We start from the raw sequence: 20294 nt of genomic DNA, 5'->3' as shown, positions 1-20294 counted from the left end.
CCAATGCTTAAGCCACTGAGCTATCCCTCCCCCCTCTCATTCAGATGCAGAGTCTGGGTTTGCCTGTTAACCTTCAGCAAGGGTATGTCAGCCAGAGTAATGGCAGCCTGTGGAGAAGTGTAGGGTTATCACAAATTGTTTCCATATACACCTGCTGTGCAATCATGGACTGTATTTTCTTGGGGACCCATACTCAACCCTCCTTTTAAGCTTTTCCACCATCAAAGTGTCTGTAGAGATCTGTGTTGCCTCGAGGGTAATAAGAAGAGTGACCCATTTTATTCAGAGAGATTCATATTGGTGAATGTTACAATCTTGATCAAGAAAAGTACTGTCACTTTATTGCTGTGGTGTCCAACCAGTACTAAAGCAGTAACCACAATAGTGGCTACTGCTATAGCAAACTAGCCACACTAAACCAGCCAAATAGCCACATGTGGCTAGCGTGTTGGATACCACGCACTATAGTTAATAGTTACTTTTCCAGACCAGACTTTAAGAAGTCAGGCATGGTCCCCTGCAGACAGACTCTGTCAACCAAGGAAAAAACCCTCAGAAGATAAGGGAGGATCTGGTCAAGTATGTGTTGTGGCATTCAATGCTTCAAACAGAGAAAAGGGAACAAAGAAGAGCTAGGGAGATGCAAGTCAGAACAGAAGTTCATGGAAGACCCACCCCCCACAGCCGCACATGCAAAATTCTTTAACCTGTAACCCTCCCGCACGCCCACACACTCATTTTCACTATCAAGTAACTTTTTTTTCACAGCACATTCCACTCCCCATGAAAGTAGCCATGACTTTGACAGCTGGATGGCTACCACACTCTGGGGGGGTAAGGTGGGGGGAGGGGACTGCCTCTGACATGAGTGCTGCAAAATGGAAATCTCTTCCCATGTCTCCCACCACTCTTAGATGTGAATGATTAAAAAAACAGTACTGGAAGAAAGCCTAGAGATCCCTTTTCCCAATTCTTCACTACCTTCCACTGAAGATTTACTTCCTCGCTTGAACCCTCATCACGACAGGGAGACACACCCAATATTGCCAATCCCAGGTGTTTAGAAGCCATGAGTCAGCCAGCAGAAATCATAACTTTGGCTTTTTAAAAGACAAATAACTAAACTTTAGAAAAATATATTATATGCCAGGTTCTTTTTGTTTGCCCATTGATTTCCAAGCCCTTAGAGTGAACACTGGTTCTGTTATTCAGTTTTCCTCCCATCTCCTGAAAGCTAAAAACATTTAAAATGAAAGCTTTTGTTCTCAACTAAACCAATGGATTCCAGGAGCAGGGGCTTTAACACCAAATACCAAAGACTTACTTGTGAGAAGGGGCCACATTACACACTCACTTGATACAGCAGCATCAGAAGCTCCATAAAAATGTGTGTATGTTGAGCCCACTGGGATTCAGCGTTTTACAAGAATATTCCTTGTCAAAAGCTATTAAAACAGATTACCATGGCTATATACAAAAGATCATTGGTGTTTTAGGAAACCAAATGTAGGTTTAAAGATTAAATGAGATTAAAGTTGAGAGGAATGAAAATCTTTCAGTGCATTATTTTTTTCTTGGAGGATTTAAAAATGAATTAAACATCTGAGGACCATATTTTTTAATATGTTCTGCTTAGGCTATTGCTTGATCTTTCCTAGAAGAATTTATTATTAATAATTAGTCACCAAGGGGCACATCCCACCCATTCTCCTGAGGTTCTGCCCTCACACCACCCCTTGTTCTGAGGTCCCATCCCCTGCTCCTCTCCACCTCCTCCCTAAGTTGTTCACCCTTATGGATGGTAAAAGGCATAGGTCCTCCCATGGAACCATGGCCTCCTGGCTTCTTCTGTTCTGGTGCTCCTGACCTGATAACCATTATCAGCACATTATCAGCATGACCCACACATTGCTGTTATCTCTGTAGATGTGAGGAATAGCTGTCAGGTAAGGGAAGCACAGACAACATTTCCATAAGTGATGGTAAAGGAGATACAGTATACAGTTAATTGAATTGAGTTAGAAGGATTGATAGATTTGTCTATATGAGATGATTTTATTTTTAAGGGGAGAGGAACACGTGGAATTAACTGGGGGAAGAGGGAAATATTAATTTGGAGGAGACTTTGGGAGCAAGAATATCTTGCCACTTGCTGCAGGGAACTGCTGACTGAGGAAGTAAAATATTGAGGGAGTCTTTTGTTATGCTGCCAAAAAATTGTGTTATTAAAAATGTAGAAGTAAGAAGCTATTGACTTATTTACATAACTGCATCTGTTACTACTGGAAATTCCTGCTGGGCATTACAGCTGTTGAAATAGAATGATTGTGCACTTTGATGAAACATAGTGATAGAAATGTAGCCATGTTAGTCTGGTGTAGCTGAAACAAAATACAGGACTATGTAGCACTTTAAAGACTAACAAGATGGTTTATTAGATGATGAGCTTTCGTGGGCCAGACCCACTTCCTCAGATCAAATAGTGGAAGAAAATAGTCACAACCATATATACCAAAGGATACAATTTAAAAAAATGAACACATATGAAAAGGACAAATCACATTTCAGAACAGAAGGGGTATGCGGGGGGGGAGAGGGAAGGAAGGTAAATGTCTGTGAGTTAATGATATTAGAGGTGGGAAAGGGTAGATGTCTGTGAGTTAATAGTATTAGAGGTGATAATTGGGGAAGCTATCTTTGTAATGGGTAAGATAGCTGGAGTCTTTGTTAAGTCCCCTGCGGAGAGTGTCAAATTTTAGCATGAATTCGATACTCTCCGCAGGGGACTTAACAAAGACTCCAGCTATCTTACCCATTACAAAGATAGCTTCCCCAATTATCACCTCTAATACTATTAACTCACAGACATCTACCCTTCCCCACTTCTAATATCATTAACTCACTGGCATTCACCTTCCTTCCCCACTCCCCCCGCATCCCCCTTCTGTTCTGAAATGTGATTTGTCCTTTTCATATGTGTTCATTTTTTTAAATTGTATCCTTTGGTATATATGGCTGTGACTATTTTCTTCCACTATTTGATCTGAGGAAGTGGGTCTGGCCCACGAAAGCTCATCATCTAATAAACCATCTTGTTAGTCTTTAAAGTGCTACATAGTCCTGTATTTTGTTTGATGAAACAGATATCCTGGACTTTCTCATAAGAATGAAAAATCCTACTTCTCTGAACCCAAGACTTCAGCACTTACTTATCCCTCTACTATTTGTCATTTATAGCTACCAATCCTCAAATGACTGCCTTTATATAACTGAATGTCTGTTGCTCGGCTTAAACTAGAACTGTATCTGGATCTCTCAACACCTGCAGTGCACTATATGCATGTCTTTACCTTACTCATTTACCAAAAGATAAATCCAGTACATTCCTGGAGATATTTAAGAGTAGGTTAGATAAATGTCTATCAGGGATGGTCTAGACAGTATTTGGTCCTGCCATGAGAGCAGGGGACTGGACTCGACCTAAGAGGGCCCTTCCAGTCCTAGTATTCTATGATTTCAGCGTATCCTGGAGCATCCTTCAGCATATCAGAATGATCAGGAAATCAAACCTATACGGCTCTCCGCCTTCCATATGGAATACCCAGCAAATTTTGTTTAAAGCATGATTAATGGAATTATTTGGATCAGAAACTTACCACAGAGTAATTATGGTTTCTACTGTACCATACCATGCACCATGTTTACAGGGTACACTTTAGACACAAAAGCATCATTCCCCTAAAAATATGAATACAGTTATGTAGAATAAAATAAACTTCACTTCTGAGTATTCGATCTACAAGGTATGGTACACTCACTTTAGCAGTTACCCTGCAAAGCAAGTAAGCCTGTGCTTAATGCTGAGCATGTGTATCTTCCCACTGAAGTCAACGGCAGCACGGTGTTGGGTGTAATCAGAGCTGAGCCAAATGGTGGAGCAATGGGCAATGCTACAGAGTTTTTGTGGATGGGTGAGTGAAATGTTTCAGGAATGTGTGTGTGTGTGGGGGGGGGGGGTGTCTGAGCAGTGGTTTGAACATCAAAAATCACTTGCCCCATATAAAAGGTATGATAGGAATACATGGAATCCCTAACAACCAGATTTCTGATTAAAATAAAGGCTCAATCCTATGAGATGCTGAGCATTCTCAGCTTCCCTTCAATTTAGTGGGAGTGGAGGCTGTTCAGAACCTCGCAGGATTGGTTTTTAGGGTCCAGATCCTCAACTGTGAAATCAATGGGTGTTAAGTGCCTAAATACATTTGAAGAGCTGAACATAGGTCACCAAAGTTATGCTATGGATTTGCCCATCTACACTCTCCCTGTTTTACTAACAGAGGAAATTAACGACAGTGGCCAGAAATGATAGCAAAACTTCAGCTAAAACAGAGCTAGAAAAAGTGGTTAAGGCCACGTGAAATAGTTGGGTGCTCTTATCTCAATTTAAAATAATAAATAATTGTTTCCCTCTCACTTATTACCAGCTTTAACTGCAGCTATTCTCTCACAAACTCAGAGTTTAAAACCAGAAGGGATCATCATGATCTTGTAGTCTGACTTCTTGTATATTGTTTCACTCACCCAGTCTTGTAATAGATGTATAATCTCTGGCTGAGTTACTGAAGTCCTTAAATCATGATGTTAAAGATTTCAAGTTACAGAGAAGCTGCCATTTACACTACAGGTTGGATCTCTATAAACCTGACTTCCCTTGTCAGACATCCCCAGTCTGGGATACATGAGTGCTCCAGGACTACAGCACTCATGGGGAAATGCTGGGGACCCTGCTCTCAGTAACTGGTCTCTTGCCCTCCCAGAGCAATCAGAGTGCTGCAAATAGCTCGTCTGCAGCATCCTAACTCCAGGTGGGCCAGGGGCACAGCTCCATGGCCACAGGGCTATGCTCCTAGCCCCCTGCTGCAGGGCTCCACAGCCACGCTTCCTCATCCCCCAAGTGCACCCCCCAGTCTCCAGTCTGTCAATGCCAGTCTCTCTGCTGCCATCAGAGCAGAGCCAAGCAACTGCCAGCAGCAGGGGAGCTGGCATTGACCTTCCCTGGTCTGACAAAATGCCAGGTTTGGAAGCAGTCGGGTCTCAAGGGTGCCGGACCAGGAAGGTTCAACCTGTAGTTTAAACTTGCAAGTGACTCTTATCCCATGCTGTGGCAAAAGGCAAAACACAATAAAAACAGGGTCTCTGCCAATCTGACCTGGGGAAAAATTCCTTCCTAACCCCAAATGTGGTGGTCAGTTGGACCCTGAGTATTTTGGCAAGATTTACCAGACACACATCTGGGAGAGAATTTTCTGTCATAAATTCCCATTCCATCATTGATTATTTGGGCTATTTGCTACTAGTGATTGCAGATGTATATACAACTGTATGCTCATCACCCTCTCTGTACATATGAAGCCAGTCTAGAAGCCAGTTAAGCTTTTTATTAGGGATGTGAAAGTGTAAATGTACACACAGTTACACGCAGTCACCCCTTCTCTCCCCCTACAGACACACACTGCCGCCTCAATCAGAAGCAGTGATGGGGGCAGGCAGGAGCTAGCACATGTGGGGAGCCAGCTTTTAAGCCAGCTCCCCATGCATACAGGCTCCCACAGAGCTGCCTGCCTCCCCACACTGTCACCTCTGATACAGAAGCAGCAGCATGGGGAGGAGCAGGCAAGTGGTTCTGCAGGAGCTGGTACGTGCAAGGAGCTGACAAAAACTGGCTCCCCGTGTGCACCCGCTCCTGGGGAGCCACGTCCGCCCCCCATGTAAATGTGTAACCACAGAAAATTTCAGCAGTTACACGTTTACCTGAATAAATGTATTTTAACGTCCCTACTTTTTGTCATCCCCTCTCCTCATGGAAGACTGTTTCAGAACTTTATTCCTCTGATTAAATACATTGATCTAATTTCAAGCCTAACGTTCTTGATGGCCAGTTTATATCTATTTGCTCTTGTGTCCACTTTGGTGCTTAACTTAAATAACACCTCTCCCCTCCCCTTTCCTTGTATTTATGATGGATTTATAGAGAGCAATCCATATTGCCTCATAGTCTTTATATGGTTAGGTTAAGCTAAACAACTCAAAGCTCTTTTGAGTCTCCTTTCGTAAGGGAGGTTTTTCCATTCCTCTAATTAACCAAGATGCCCTTTTCTGCACCTGTCCCAGTTTGAATTAATGGTTTCTTAACCACAGGAAACCAAAATTGCGCACAGTATTCCAGATGGATAATGTTGCATATGGACATTTTCCTCTCTGTACCAGAAATACCTTGCCCAAAGCATCCTAGGATTGCATTAGCCTTCTTCACAGCTGCATCACATTGATGGTTTAGTCTTCTTGTGATCAACTGTAACATCCAGAACCTTCTTCTCCTCAGTTGAGGCCAAATGAAAAATTATCAGATTATAACAAAAAAATCTTGCTGTCATTTCCTATCAGTATGCCCTTACACTTTGCACATTAAATTTCTTCCTATTATTCTAGTTTTCAAGGTTGTTCAGATGTTGTATGTGGCAGTGCTACTCCATATTGGCAGTGTCTTCCAACTTTGTATCATCCACAGGTTTTATTAGTACACTCCTCCTTGCTGTGCCAAGGTTACTAATGAAGATGTTAAATTAAATTGGTCTTGGGACTACTCATTGAGGAACTCCATTAGTAACTTCTCTCCATCTTGACAATTCACCTCTCAGTGTGATCCAATGTAGTCTCCCCTTTAACTAGTGCCTTAGCACCCTTCAATTCTCATAAAAATTCCCATCTTCTCCAATTTAACTAATTTCCCATGTGAAAATGTATCAAATCCTTACTGAACTCCTAGTAGATCTCCTGCATTTTGGCTTAAAAGGAATCCTCTATCTTCTCAAATAAAGAGAGTTGGCCTGTCACAGTCTACCTTTTGTAACCATGTTGTTCTTTATCCCAATTGCTGTTCCCCTGTGTCCTCAACAACTTTTCTTTCAATACTTTTCTAAGACCTTGCATGCAAGTGGGGTCAAACTAACAGTCTGTAGTTTCCTGCATCGCTTTTCTCCAACCCTTAGTAGAAATATTAATCATCCAGACACAGGGTATAACCCCCCAAGTTTGCAGATCCATTTAAAATCCTTACTATTGAGTGTGCAATTTCATGAGTTAATTCCTTTAATATTTTTGGATGGAGGTTTTCTGGACTCCCTGAATGGTCTCATTAAGCTGCTGGAGTTTGGCTTCCACCTCAGATGTAGTGATTTCTACTTCCATAGCATAATTCCTACTACCCATCCTGCTACTACCCAATCCTTTATTACCTTTAGGTAAAGGTAAAATCCTCGTTACATTTATTTAAAGGGGTGGAAAGGTATTCCATTTAGGTATTTAGTTATGCCTAGATCATCTTTAATCTCAGCTTTTAACAGTCCCAACTCTTTCCTGGTTTCCTTTACATGGTTATAAAACCTTACACTCATGGTTTTAATTTCCTTGCCAGGGTTTTGGTAGTTCTCACTTTCTCCCTCCAAAAAGGTAGCTTTCCTTGCTCATCCTTCCCATCTTCTGTTCTTAAGGCTTTCTACTTTCTCATAATATCCTGTGTGAAAGGCTGCTCTACATGCTGCTTGAGAGCACCTCCTTGTAGTGCTTCTGGGGACTAGTGATGTTAGGTTGACTGACACCTAACAGGTGGTTTTCCCTTCGGGTGTGTCTAGACTTCATGCCTCCGTCGACGGAGGCATGTAGATTAGACAGATCGGCAAAGGGAAATGAAGCCGCGATTTAAATAATCGCGGCTTCATTTAAATTTAAATGGCTGCCCCGCTCTGCCGATCAGCTGTTTGTCGGCAGATTGGGGAAGTCTGGACGCGCCGCGGTCGACAAAGAAGCCTTTGTCGATTGGCGCAGGTATGCCTCGTGAAACCAGATTTACCTGCACCGATCGACAAAGGCTTCCTTGTTGACCACGGTGCGTCCAGACTGCCCCGATCTGCTGACAAACAGCTGATCAGCTGTTTGTCGGCTCAGCGTGGCAGCCATTTAAATTTAAATGAAGTGGCGATTATTTAAATCACCGCTTCATTTCCCTTTTTTGAATAAACTAATCTACATGCCTCCGTCGACGGAGGCATGTAGTTTAGACGTACCCTTCCAGGATAGTCTTTCAGAAGCTACTGCCCCTTGCAGCATCAGGCAGCTCTCATGCTCACTTCCATGAATCAGCTCACTCTCATGCTCACTTCCCTGTCCCAAAGTGACTCTTCCAGTTCCCTGTCCCAGTAGTACTACCTCCCCAGCAGCTGGTAAGAGAAGCCAGGCCTGACCTCTACTCCATGTTCCAGCTCACAGATCCTCTAATTAGCAGTCTAAGTCTACTCCCTCTTGGATCTCACTTACACCTTCCCTGAGCCTTTACCTAGCTAGCTGGCTGTAGGGTTACCAGGTAGCTTCAAAGAAAATACCGGACACACTTGATTGGGGGAGGGAGGGAAGGGGAGAGCAGGGCTGGCCGGGAGGACAGGAAGCAGGGCTGGCGAGGGGGAGGTCGGGGGCAGTGGGGCTGGCTGGGGGAGATCGGGAGGAGGAGAACCGGCCAGCAGGAAGCAGGGCTGGCCAGGAGGGGGTTGGGGAGAGCAGGGCTGGTTGGTGAAATGGGGGGGAGGTGGGAAGAGAATCAGCCAGTGGGGAGCAGGACTGACTCGGTCACAGGTAGGTCCCAGGGAGCTGCCTGTCCTGCGCACAGTCCCGGCAAAGCATGAGCGAGCCCAGCTATGGCTCCACAACGCGCTTGAACAGCGCTCAGGAGCATGGACGGGGCTTCTCCTCCTCCCCAAGGCGTCACTCCTATGTCAGATGCAACCAGAGGCTCCCAGCGCCGATCGCGCCCCAGCTCCGAGCCACTCCCCCTATCCCTGCCAGGCTTCCGTCAGGCACCCAGCCAGAAAACATTGCACATGTCCAGTATTTTCTGAATTTTTTTACTGGACAGAGGGCCCAAAAACTGGACTGTCTGGTTGAATGCTATCCTGCCCTGGGCTGTACCACTTTCCTGGGAGGGGGAAGAGGCTCTTTCCACTGCATGCCTTGTGGTACACCTGGGTCAATGTAAACCTTTCTGAGGACTACCAGTTGCTAATGGAAACTCACTGTTAATTATATAATTATGCCCGAGCCATTTTGCTAGTGCTGCAGCTGGGGAGAATGGTTTAATTTAAATGATTAAACAGATTAAGCATTTTAACATTCTCATGTTAGTTGATCAACCTTCATTTTAATTAAAGTAAAATATTATGTCCAATACAAAAGGTTTCAATATTTTCTTTATTTATGACAGGGGTGGGGAACCTTTTTTGGGTTGGGAGTCACTGACCCACAGAAAAATCAATTGGGACCACACAAGTGAGAAGCAAAAAAAAAAAACCAACTCCTCCAAAACCCCCAATCCTCACTGATGTGGCCCCCAACAGAGACACCTCACTCTTTTGGCACTCCACCCCCACGGGGTAAGGAGAAGGGACAGAGAGGACTAAGTGTCCGGGCTTCCCAAAGACCATATTTACTTTTCTGGGGTTCCAGAGTTAGTGGATTTTCTGGACCCCCTTAGGCTCTGGAGTGGGAACAAAAATGAGGGGTTCAATGTGTGGGACCAGGCTGCCAATGAGTGGGACAAGGATGCAGGATCTGGTCGGGAGATGGGGTGCAGGATGAGGTGAGAAGGCCAGAGTCTGGAAGGGAGTTTGGCGGCAGGTGAGAGTGTGGGGTGGTTTTACGAGAAGGAGTTTGGGGGTGGGAAGGAGTTGGTGGAGTAATGCAGAAAAGGTGTGAGCGTGAGAATGCAGCCAAATAGCTAGTTGGGGAGGGAGGCAAAGAAGTGGGGAGTAAAGGAAACTGCAGCTTCTGCAAAGTAAAATTTTACCCCCCCCCCACATATTCCCTCTGCTCCAGCCTCGATCCCAGGCATCAACCCATCCCCCTCAGTGTAATCCCTACCCCCTCCTACCCTGCTTCTGTATTTTCCTTCACCCCTCCTCCTGCCTCCACATCACTGTGCCTCCAGCACATTCACTGGCAGGCTAGCAGTGCTGGTACTCACAGCCCCCTGGGAGTTGCACTGGGGTGAGGAGAGGTGGGAGAGGGAGGGGCAGAGACCCTTCCCTGTCTAGCCCAGCCCTTTGCCTGCAGCTCTGGGGCAGGCACAGCCCGGAGCTGCCTAGAGCTGGCTCCAGTCCGGCTGGGCTCAGTGGGATGCTGAGGAGGGGCTCTCTGTCCCCCTCCCCACAACCTGCAGGGAGCAGCACAGAGTGCCACGTGTGCCAGCCGCCCAGCCCTGGCTCTGCGGAGTAGGTTCAGCCCCGCCCCCTCCCAAAACAGGAGGTAGAGCCTGTAGTCAGCAGGGGGAGGTAACCCCTTAGCTCCCAGTAGCTGCATGCCTAGGGGCAGCCCCAGGGATGAGCCTGTGCCCCCTCCCGCTCCCTACCCCAGCAGGAAGCTGAAGCTGCTGCTCCAGCCTGCAGCAGTGTGGCTAAGCCTAAATCCAGAGCACGGGCTTCCCACTGCGTGGGGGGAGGGGAGGGCAAGGTTGAGCTCCTGCTCTGCGTGCCAGTGAAAATCAGCTTGCATGCCACTTGTGGCACGTGCTGGGGGCTGTTGACCTCTGATCTGTAACGTCCCATGGATTTCCCCCCTTGCTTTGGATGGAGACTTCAGGGGTTCTGCTATTTTGACAAATTCTAAGCACCCTCCTCATTCAGATCCTTGAATTCTTCAGTCCTGTCCACTTCCATAATTACCTTAATTTTTAAAGTTTGCCCTTCACTGCTGTCAGAAATATTATAATTTTATTTTTAGTTACAAATAACATATCTCTATTGTACAGTATTCTCATCATTCTATAATTCATATATTTTAAATTCTGTCCTGAACAGTATTGATAAGTTATTAATAAAAGAGAATAAAGACAAAATAGAAAAGAAATAAAGAAAAAGAGATCTATACTAATAATAATTGTATGAACTGAATTTAATACAGCAGATGAAAGGGTAATGTGTGGGCAAGCCTTTGGAATCTGTAAAGCTCTGTACATCTGCTACTAATGATGTTAATAATCTGATTTATTTCAGTTGCTTTAATAGAGAATCTTAGTAAGTTAAGTCAAAGGAGTGGGCTCTTTCTTTTCCAGCTGAATAGGATCAACCCCTCCCACCAACCCTGCCATAAACTCATTTAGTAGACAAAAGGGATTTAACACAAAATTCTGAGCATAACTGAAGGCTAATGGCAAACATAAGTCTATAAAAATTGTGCCATCATTACAGCATGAAGAAATGGGTGAGAAATGCAACAGAAATAAAAAAAGTACAAAAATTATTTTGTAACAAATGAACAAGAAAACTAAGTACAGCCAGAGCTGTCAATGTGAATCTTATGTTCCATGTTATCCCAGGGGATGCAATGATGTAAGATTAGCGATACTTTATGGAGAACATGGGCAGAATCTATTATCTGAAACATCCACGAATAAAGAAAGAAAAGAGGTTGATAGACTCTGAAGACATATAAGCTGATGTGCTCTGAAACAGTCCTGTGACTAATGCCTTTCCTGCTATTGAAGCAAAATGCAGGACAATGTAGCACTTTAAAGACTAACAGGATGGTTTATTAGATGATGAGCTTTCGTGGGCCAGACCCACTTCCTCAGATCAAAAGTGGGTCTGGCCCACGAAAGCTCATCATCTAATAAACCATCCTGTTAGTCTTTAAAGTGCTACATTGTCCTGCATTTTGCTTCAACTACCCCAGACTAACATGGCTACATTTCTATCACTTTCCTGCTATTATTCTCCCCTTTCTTGATCTTACACTAGGGAAGAGTAATTTTGGTCCTAGTGTTTGTGATATAATGTCAATACCCTCATTTCTCCATCCCTTGTTCATAGAATTTTTAATGATTTAAAAAAAGAATGAAAGAAAAGCATCCAGAGCATCAAATTCCCATTAAATATTATGGTCTAAAGTGCATTTTTTGTACAACTTGGTGTTACTGGCCCAGGAGACACCATGGAGTGCACTGAATACTGTGTGGGAAAGTAATTTGCTAAAAACTGCTTGAGGGTGACAACAGCCCCTGTGCTTCCTTCAGATCTGAGAAGCCTACTGTGGCCCCTACTCCCCCATGGATGAGTTAGGGCTTGTCACAATTAGGGATGTTAAATATCAGTTAACTGAGTAGTCGATTAACTTCATGAATTCTTATCAGTTAGTCGACTATTGTATAGTCCTCAAGCAGCCCCTGTCTGGGAGAGAGATGTCTGAACTCCCAGACCCAGCACCAGCCAGAACTGAGCTGGGCTACCTGTCTGCCTGACTCCTAATACACTTTAAATACTGAGCCACAGCAGGGATAGGTCCAGGACCCAGTGCAACAGGTGGTGGGGACATGCGTGTAGTCTATAGCATTAACCTATAAGCTTTTGCTTATCGGTTAATCAGTTAATCAACTATACTATTATATCCCTAGTCACAATCCAGCCCTATAAACACAACAGGTAACTGTATCATTCAACCCACTAAACAATGGCTGTTGTTTTGGTTGTCATTTCTCAGAGGTTTAAATTAGAATTAGAAACATTCCTTGGCATGCTCATTTTTTCAATATCTAAAATCTAAGGAGAGAAGTGAGTTGTTCAAATAAAACAATATATTATAAATGGAGCTATACCTATCTCATAGAACTGGAAGGGACCTTGCAAGGTCATTGAGTCTAACCCCCTGCCCACATAGGAGGGCCAACTACCATCCTTGCCAGATTTGCCCCAGATCCCTAAATGGCCCTTCAAGGATTGAACTCCTAGCTGTGAGTTTAATAGGCCAATGCTCAAACCACTGAGCTATCCCTTCCCCCAAAATGAGCAGCAGATTGAGGATCAGAATCCAGGAGTCTTCATTCTAGTTCTTTGTCTTCACTAAGCAACACCCTCTCACTGGGTATGTCTACACAGCAAAGTTATTTTGAAATAACTTTCCTAGAATCTACACAAGCCAACCACTATTTTGAAATTATTTCGAAATAGCAGAGGGCTTATTTCGAAAGAAATTGTTACTCATCTTGTGCAGTAACATCTGTTCTTCGAGATGTGTGTCCCCGTGGGTGCTCCACTATAGGTCTCGGGCTCGTCCTGGCGCCGCAATCTGGAAAGTTTTCACCAGCAGTAGCCCCCTTCGGAGGACCGCGCATGCGCAGAGTGCCCCGTGGCGTTCGCGCCTTTTCTGCGTCGCGCGGTCCGACGCGCCAGTTCCTCCTAGCCGGAGCTTTTGAAAAAGAGAAAGACAAGAGCTCCAAAGCAGGGAGGAGGGTGGGTCGTGGAGCACCCATGGGGACACACATCTCGAAGAACAGATGTTACTGCACAAGGTGAGTAACAATTTCTTCTTCTTCGAGTGATGTCCCCGTGGGTGCTCCACTACAGGTGAGTATGAAGCAGTCACCCTGACAATTGATCGTGCTTCGGAATTATTTGCGCACAGATGAAAGGACTGCCTGAGCGACTGCCACATCCGCAGCTCTGAGATGGTCAAGGGCATAGTGTTGAGCTAACATGGATGACGACGACCAAGTCGCTGCATGGCATATGTCACGTAAGGGGACGTTCTTCAGGAATGCTGTGGAGGCAGCCAAGCTCCTGGTTGAGTGTGCTGTTGGTAGACAGGGTAGAGCCCTGCCCTTAAGGGTGTAACAGTGAGAGATACAGTTAACGATATGGGACGATATGCATTGTGATAATAGCTGATGACCTTTAGAACGGGTCGCCACTGATAATAGCAATCGCGGGGACTTCCTGAAGGGACGTGTTCTGTCCAAGTAGAATGCCAGCGCCCTTCTGATGTCTAACGTATGCAGGCGCGCTTCGTCAGGTGTAGCATGTGGTTTAGGGTAAAAGGTAGGAAAAACCATAGGCTCATTGATGTGGAATGATGAATTAACTTTTGGCACGAAGGCAGGGTGACATCTCAGGGAGACACTGTGTTGAGTGAAGAGTGTGTAGGGAGGATCGGCGGAGAGTGCCACGAGCTCAGAAACTCGACGGGCTGAAGTGATTGCAAGGAGAAAGGCAACTTTGATAGTGAGAGTTTGCAAATCACAAGTTGCGAGGGGTTCAAATGGTGGGCGAGTAAGAGTATCCAGTACAAAGGTAAGGTCCCAAGGTTCTGCGATAGGCCTGTGCGATGGGTAGAGATTAGAAATACTCTTAAAGAATCTCTTCGTGAGTGGGTATGAGAAGACGGAAAAACCCTCTATCGGAGTGTGAAAGGCCAAAATCGCTGCCAGATGCACTCTTAGGGAAGCAACCGCCAAGCCTTGCGACTGTAAGTGAAGCATATAGTCTAGGATGCATTGGATATGTGCCTCGGGAGGATCAATGGGTCTGCGATTGGCACCAAGCATAGAAGCGACGCCACTTATAGAGGTAAGATTTCTGAGTGCTCTGGCGTCTGCTTTGTACCAGTACATCTCTGACTGCTTGGGAGCAGGTCAGCTCTAGGCCTTGGAGCCAGTTAGGAGCCAAGCTGTCAGGTGCAAATGATTGATGTTTGGATGGAGGAGATTGCTGCGTTGTTGCGAGAGCAGGTTGCTCAGCTGTGGAAGTCGTTGAGGTCGGGATATTGACATCTGCATGAGCTGCGTCAGCCAGGTTTGGCGAGGCCAAAAGGTAGCCACCAGGATTACTGTCGCTGCATTGGATAGTATTTTCCCTATCACCTGGGGTTTCAGGGGAATTGGGGGAAAGGCGTATAGGAGATGATATGTCCCCCAATTGAGCAGGAAGGCATCTCCCTTTGATTGCTTGCCTATGCCTGCTCTCGAGCAGTAATAGCGACACTTCTTGTTGTCACGAGTGGCAAAGAGGTCGATTTCTGGATAGCCCCACCGTTGAAAAAGGTCGCGGGCTACGTAATCGAACAGTTCCCATTCGTGTTGGGATTGGAAGGATCTGCTGAGTGCATCCGCAATGGTATTGATCCTGCCGGGGAGGTAGGAAGCTGTGAGCGTGACGTTGTGGCGAATCGCCCAATTCCAAAGGCGTACTGATTCCGCACACAAAGTTCTGGATCTGGCTCTGCCTTGTCAATTTATATAGTATACGGTGCATATGTTGTCCGTGAGGACCTGTAGTGTGGTTCCCTGGATCTGGTGGACAAAGTGGCGGAAAGCGTTGAAAACCGCTCTGAGCTCCAGGAAATTTATATGGATTAGGGATTCCTGGTGGGACCATAAGCCTTGAACCCGATGTTACAGTATGTGTGCTCCCCAGCCTACATGGGACGCATCCGTGGTAAGCTGGATTGATGGGGGTTGAGCACGAAAGGGGACACCGGCAAGAGTATTGGCAGGATGGAGCCACCACACAAGCGAGTCCTTGACATGGGTCGGAACATGCGTGAGTGTGTGGACATTGGTAATATCGGGTTTGTATGTTGTGAGAAGCCAATGTTGCAGGCACCGCATATGAAGGCGAGCGTGCGCTATGACGTACGTGGTAGAAGCCATGTGGCCTAACAGCTTCAGGCAGGTAGGCACGATACTTCCGGAGCAGTAAGTAAGACATTCGCTAGATTTCAGATGACGTCGGCTCTGTCCATGGGTAGGTACGCCATAGCGGTTATAGAGTTCAGTCTGGCTCCGATGAATTCGATGGTTTGCGTGGGAACCAGAGAGGATTTTGGGAGATTGATGATTAGTCCAAGAGCCTCGAAAATACCTCTTGTAACTGTAACTGCGGTCTCGGTCTCTTGTATGGAAGGGCCCGTGAGGAGGCAGTCATCGAGATAGGGAAAGATGGTAATGCCTGCCCGACGAAGGTACACAGCTACGACTACCAGGGTCTTTGAGAACACTCTTGGGGCTGCGGAGAGGCCGAAGGGGAGCACTGCGTATTGGTAATGATCGCTGCCTACAGTAAAGCGTAGAAACCGCCTGTGAGCTGAATGGACGGCAATATGGAAATATGCGTCCTGGAGGACAAGGGACGCAAACCAATCCCCTTTGTGTAGTGCTGGGATGATGGAGCCCAAAGTAACCATTTTGAATTTTTGTTTTCGCAGGTGGCGGTTGAGGCTGCGAAGATCCAGGATCGGTCTCCATCCGCCGGACTTCTTCTCGGTGAGGAAGTACCGGGAATAGAAACCTCTCCCCCGGAACTGGGAGGAAACTTCTTCTACCGCTCTGATGGTAAGTAGGTGCATGACCTCCTGACGCAACAGAAGATCATGAGAGGAGTCCCTGAAAAGGGACGGGGATGGGGGGTTGGAGGGAGGTAGAGTGGAGAAGGGAATGGCGAGTCCAGAGGTTACGATCTCCCTGACCCAACGATCCATGGTGATGGCGAACCAGCTATGGCAATAAGGGTTTAGGTGGCGGTGGAAAAGCTTGGTTACTCGCGACGAAGGCTCCAATAGGGGGATGGTGCACAGACCCTCGACAAGGGTGTCAAACCTGCTGCCGAGGTTGTTGGTGACTGCTGTTTATTAGGTTGCTGGCGGCGATGTTGGGGGCGCTGCCTTTGTTTCTGTTGGTCATAGGGCCTGAAGCGTTGGGTAGAAAAAGAGGAAGAAGGCCTTTGTTTGTTATATGGCCATGCCCTCCTGCGCCTGAAAGGTGGAGTGTACATCCCGAGGGTTCTTAGAGTAGTTCGGAAGTCTTTTCCAGAATGGAACACCTGGTCAGTGTTCTGGGCAAACAAGGAAGCCCGATCAAATGGAAGGTCCTCCACCTTGGGTTGCAGACCTTTTGGTACCGAAGCAAGGTGGAGCCACGAGGCACGTCACATAATGACCGATGTCGCCGTAGTGCGGGAGGCCGAGTTGGCAATATCCAGCGATATCTGGAGTGCATTATGGGCTGTTGTGTAACCTTCCTGCACGATAGATTTCAGTGTGTCCCGCTTGGAATCTGGTAAGTGTTGAATTGGGGTACCAACTTCGAGTAATTATCGAAGTCGTGATTGGTGAGTTGGGCGGAATAATTGGCCATCCTCAATGTGGCTGTGGCCGAGGAGTATACCTTCCTCCCGAGCAAATCCAGACGCTTGGATTCCTTGTCCGCGGCAGAGTTCCTTGATTGTGCGGACTTCGCCCTTTGCTGAGCTGCGTCGACGACGATGGAATTTGGAGTGGGGTGCGTGAAAAGAAATTCCGCTTCTTTGGATTCAATAAAGTACTTCCTGTCCGTGCATTTGTTGGTAGGAGGCACAGATGCCGGGGTCTGCCAGATGTCATTAGCTATCTCAAGGATCGCGGCATCAAAGGGGAGAGCGAGTTTCGGCTTATTAGAGTGTGGTAGATTTCTGAGAAGGGCATGTTGCTTCTGAGGCACCTCGGAGGTACGCAGATTTTGCGAATATGCTACCCGCTTAAAAAATTCATGGAACTGCTTATAATCATCCACGAGCGCAGGTTCATTGTTAAAAACCGCGTCATCTGGGGAAGAGGAAGAAACATCTGTTGGGGAAGGTGCGGGTTGCTGCTCTGCGACGGGTGATTGATTGATGTCACCGTGCGTGACCGAAGCTGTTAACTCATCCCCGGTGGGTGTTGGGGGACGTTGGGCCAGCGGGATAGTGTCTTGGGTCGTTGGCCCTGGCGAGTATAATTGACGTCGCTCTGGAGATAAGGTTGATGAGTGCCTCATGAAGGAGCGTGAACGATCACGATGGGGCGAGGTGTACCCACAGTAATGAGAGTCGCGATGTGAATATTGCGGACAGTAAGAAGCGGCGCTCCTCTGACGATAGTAACAGGAGTGAGGAGGAGATCCCGGGGATCATGAGCGATGTGAATGTCGACATGAAGATCTCGAGTAGTATGCGCGGTGGTAACTTGGCGGTGTAATAGAGTGCCTTGGGGATCTGTAATAATGGTGTGTGAAAGAATAGCCGTAGTGGTGGTCTCATTGTCTTTGGCAAGGTGAGAGCGATGGCTCAGGGGAAAAAGCCGCCCTGTCGGGACTGGGGGAAGGCGTACGGGGATGGTGCATCTTCCTCTGTGCCTTAGTGGGTACCCCCGTGGATGGGGGAGCCACGGGAATCGAAACGACCGAGGCAGAGTCAGAAACCTCCTCCAGGCGGTGTGGAGATGGTGGTGCTGTTTCGTCCTCTGAGCTTTGGTGTCTCGGTGCAGCAGAAGTTGGCGCCGAGATAACTGAGTGTGCAGGAGGGGCAGCACAGAATGTGTGTTCCGTGCGGGCCGTTGCGGCCGTGCTCTGTATGTGGGGCGAAGCTGTGTCCCCAGGTCTCGAAAGAGGGTTGTCGTCGAATCCTCTCTCGGTGCTGGCTCCTCAGCCTTCGGTGCCGGCTTGGACTTCGGTGCCGGGTCGGTTCTCGGTGCCGGGTCGGCTCTCGGTGCCGGGTCCGCCCTGGAAGTATGCTGCGGTGCCGCATGGGACAACGGTGCTGGGTGTCTCGGTGCCGAAGACCGCACCGTGTCTGGTTGCGGTGCCGCGTGGAGACTCGGCGTTACAGATGACGGTGCCGATTCCGGCCGAGCGCACCTAAAGCGCGGGACTGGGTGCCGAGGTACTATGGGCTTTGGCTGGCTTGTCCGCCACCCGTTTGGGAGGGAAGCCCGATGAGTCCCGTGCCTCTCCTTCAGCCCGTTCTCCTGATGACGGGGGCTGAAGCGCCTTATTGAAGAGTAACATCTTCAGGCACATTTCTCTGTCCCGTCTCGCCCGGGCGGTCAACTTCAAGCAGTGACCACATTTCTGGGGAATGTGGCCCTCTCCCAGGCAGCGGATACAGCGGGAGTGGCCGTCTGAGGCCGGCATGGCGTCGGCGCACGAAGCGCATTTCTTAAAGCCGGGGGAACTGGGCATGCTTAGTGCGGCGGTCCCTGAGGGAAAAGAAGAACTTGAGGGGCAGGAGCAGCCCTCAGAGGTCGTTACGGCAAGAGAACCATAAAGATTTTTTTTTTAAAACTATGAACTAACTAACTAATATACCAATTAACTAACTATGAGGGAAGGGGCTAACTGGGAAGGAACGAACGAGTTAACAATACGATTTCTCCTCAGAGGGGAGCGTGTTCCAAGTCCGTCTGCGGCTGTGGACGGTTAGGAGGAACTGGCACGTCGGACCGCGCGACGCAGAAAAGGTGCGAACGCCACGGGGCACTCTGCGCATGCGCGGTCCCCAGGGATAACTGACCACTTTTCTTGTTTCTCCACAACCGCACCAGCTGTGAGTGCAGGGCGCACCACCCCACCCAGGACATCCTCCCGCACCTTAGCATTCCGCAGGCTGACTTATGTACAAGAAGACTACCAGGGGCAGCACCTGGGGGCATTGTGAGCCCTGCACTGCACCCTCGACCACTGGGTGCAAGAAGACCTGCAGCTCTGGTGAGAGCTGGCGGGAGCAGCTTGCCCAGGGCTGTGCCATCTGTGAGCACCTGCAGACCCTGGTGCAGAGATGGCTGCCTCCTGCCACTCCAGCCCTGCTGTCTCCCCAGCTACCACTCCTCCTCCCACTCCTCCTCCCCATCCCACTTCTCCCTCCCCCCCTTCACCCTCCACTCCCGGGGACGCCAAGGCACCCACACCCATGGTGCTGGGAGACAGTTGGGCCGGCAAGACTCTCAACCCCTGAGCTTTTCCTCCCCTTGCAGTTTTGTTCAATAAAGAGACTTTGTTTTCATGAACACGTGTCTTTTATTTTATATCAGGAAGGGGGGGTAGGGAGGGGTAAGTGAAAGGATGTGAGGGAGGAATGAGGCACAAAACCCCAGTGGGGCACACCAGGGAGACTGTTACTGCTCCTGCGGGTGGAAGCTCTTCCTCAGGGCGTCCTGGATAAGGACAGCCCCCCGATGGACCTTCTGGATGGCAGCTGTGCAGGGCTGCATGTACAGGCCATCCAAGTGATCGGTCCCTGCCATCCAGCCTGGCAGGAAAGCCTCCCCCTTCCGCTCACACAAATTGTGCAGCACACAGCACGCTGCCACCACATGCGGAATATCCTGCTCTGAGAGGTCCAGACAGGTGAGGAGGCATCTAAAATGGACCTTCAACCAGCCGAAGGCACCCTCCACTACAATGCAGGCCCTGCTCAGCCTGGCATTAAATGCCTGTTGGGAAGGGTTGAAATGTCCTGTGTAGGGCTTCCTGAACCAGGGTTGTAGGGGATAGGCCACACCCCCCAGAAGGCAGACAGGCATGTCCACATCTCCAACCCTGATGTGGCGGTCAGGGAAGAAAGTCCCGGTGTGCAGCCTCTGGCACACAGAGGAGTTGCAGTAGACCCGCTCTGCTGGATCAGCCCACACTG

The 20294-nt window shown here is 47.8% G+C and overlaps 1 long non-coding RNA gene across 1 annotated transcript in view; it reads left to right on the top strand.

The window, feature by feature from the left end:
- Positions 1–19633, top strand: part of LOC142831282 (uncharacterized) — a 48007-nt gene extending 28374 nt beyond the window's left edge. Inside the window, exons 2-3 of the long non-coding RNA XR_012906995.2 lie at positions 16078–16204; positions 19043–19633. This is a non-coding gene — a long non-coding RNA (uncharacterized LOC142831282). The remainder of the gene's footprint in view (positions 1–16077; positions 16205–19042) is intronic.
- Positions 19634–20294: the final 661 nt, after the last annotated feature.

This window comes from Pelodiscus sinensis, chromosome 13 (genome assembly GCF_052426305.1).
Source record: "Pelodiscus sinensis isolate ZL-2025 chromosome 13, ASM5242630v1, whole genome shotgun sequence".
In the NCBI taxonomy this organism is placed as follows: Eukaryota; Metazoa; Chordata; order Testudines; family Trionychidae; genus Pelodiscus; species Pelodiscus sinensis.
The sequence above is the reverse complement of the archived record's forward strand: the minus strand, read 5'-3'. Positions and strand labels throughout refer to the sequence as shown.